Genomic DNA, 2500 nt, shown 5'->3' on the forward strand with positions numbered 1-2500 from the left:
ATAAAAAAACAAATCCCTCAACGAAACTTCTACCAACGGGCCGATATATATATATGTATATATATATATGGTAAGTTCATATTTAAATTATATTTTAGCTTTCTTTGGTACTTGGAAATTCAATCTATGAAGTGACAAAAAAAAAAAAAAATTTAATGATATAATAAAGAAATAAATTAATAAGAAAAAATAAAACAACTGAAATGTAAAAAAATATGTAAAAAAACAAGTTGTATTTAAACTCAAACAAGTATACATATTCATGCTTTTAAATTCGCAAACAATCGATGTACAGAAATATGTGTCTGCGCACACACGCACATATATATATGTGAGTGTGTGTGTGTGTGTGTGTGTGTGTGTGTGTGTGTGTATGTGTAAATATATATATATATATATATATATATATACACATATATATATATAAATATATACATATATATACGTATATATACATATGTATATATATACACACATATATATATACACAACTATATATGTACATATATGTATATATACATACATACAAACATATATATATATATATACACGTATGTATGTACGCACATACACGCTCACACATGTATGTATGTATGTATTTAATAACCATGTTTTGGTGTTTCCGTTCTGTTTCTATAACATCGTTCGATTGTTCTCATCACAATTTTGCAAATATAAACATTGATACGATTCAACGTAGCTACCGTCGTCATCATCATCATCATCATCATAATCATCATCGTTTTCGTCGTCGGCATTATTGCTTTCGGTTACTTTTTGCTCCTCATTCGAGTTTTTCATTTCATTCATAAGACTTTCGTTTATCAAATTCGTTCTTTCTCTTTGTACATTTTTTTCTGTTTTTTTCTTTAATTCACTTCCTTACTTCCTTTCTGCTTCTCTTCCGAGCACTTCTTGGGTAAAACATTTAATTTTTACCATTCATGGCATTCATATATACAGAAACATACACACACACACACACACACACACACACACACACACACACACACACACACACACACACACACACACACACACACACACACACACACACACAAATAGATATTCGGCCAGTTACATGTACGTAACACTTACATGTGTGGCTATCTATCTATCTATCTATCTATCTATCTATCTATCTATCTATCTATCTATCGATAAAACTTTCTCTCCCACTTTGTGCACGTGATTGAATGTGTATAAGCGTGTGCCTGTATATATGCATATACGTACGTATGTGCATAAGTATATATATATATATATATATATATATATATATATATATATATATATATGTATATATACATATATATATATATATATATATATATATATATATATATATATATATATATATATATATATATATATGTATATATATATATATATATTGGTCTTCGAAACGTCTAGATAGAATAGAGACAGCTGATGAAGGGATATTCCAAGGGGCTTTCCGTTTTCCTGTGTTCGTTCCGTTGTCTGTAGTTTATTGTTCTAACGTCCTGTACCCTGATATGCATGTATATACACATGTAGATGTAAGTATGTACATATATGTGTGTATACATGTATATATATTCTTTGTATTATATATATACATACCTATATACATACATACATACATATGTATGTATATATATATATATATATATATATATATATATATATATATAAAAGTGTGTATGTGTTAATCTGTCTGTCTGTCTGCAACCGGTAGTGTGTTTACCTGTCCTTAACGGTTTAGTAGATTAACTACACTACCAAGCTTGAAAAATAGTAATAGGGTCGATTCATTGGACTAAAATTCCTTCACAGCGGTGCCCCAGCATGGCCACAGTCTAATGACTAAAGCAGGTAAAAGACAAAAGATACACACAGACACACACACACGCACGCACACACACATTCACACCCACAAACCCACACAAACGCGCACACACACACATAACCTACTTACATAACCTACAATAAATTGAATCAATTGCTTCACCTTTCGCATTTAGTTAAACCCATCGATAACAACTCATGATCAGGCTGATTGATTCTTGGGAAGGGGGGGGGGGAATTTGGGGGATGAGGATCTACACTTACAACACTGTCGTCGTCTGTGCAACTCTCTGTCACTCAGTCTCTCCCTCTATAAAGTTTGGTCGGTGCCATGCAAATAACTTTTGTTCCTTCACTCATTTTGCAACTTCTGCCGATTAAAAATATGAATGATATATATAGATACATATATATATATTCGGCTTTTGATTTGAGTTTATCTTGTTTGTTCTATCACACACACACACACGTACACGCACACATGTACACACACATGCACAGACGTACACGCACACACACATACACACATACACACACCCACACGCACATATACTGTGAATATGAGTATAAACATATAATGTAGCATAATATATATGAACTATATGTATGAATATCTATATAATTGTATATATATGTATGTACTTATATATATATATATATGTATATATAT

At 30.9% G+C, this 2500-nt stretch overlaps 1 protein-coding gene across 3 annotated transcripts in view; it reads left to right on the forward strand.

Annotated features, from left to right (window-relative positions):
• Window positions 1-2500, forward strand: part of LOC106869685 (putative amine oxidase [copper-containing]) — a 509414-nt gene that overhangs the window by 880 nt on the left and 506034 nt on the right. For all 3 annotated transcript variants that reach the window (XM_089347071.1, XM_089347070.1, XM_089347072.1), the window contains exon 1: window positions 1-70. This exon is cut by the window's left edge. The gene's annotated coding sequence lies outside the window, so the exon portion shown is untranslated. The remainder of the gene's footprint in view (window positions 71-2500) is intronic.

Source organism: Octopus bimaculoides, chromosome 2 (genome assembly GCF_046866305.1).
Source record: "Octopus bimaculoides isolate indiv1 chromosome 2, ASM4686630v1, whole genome shotgun sequence".
Lineage (NCBI taxonomy): Eukaryota > Metazoa > Mollusca > Cephalopoda > Octopoda > Octopodidae > Octopus > Octopus bimaculoides.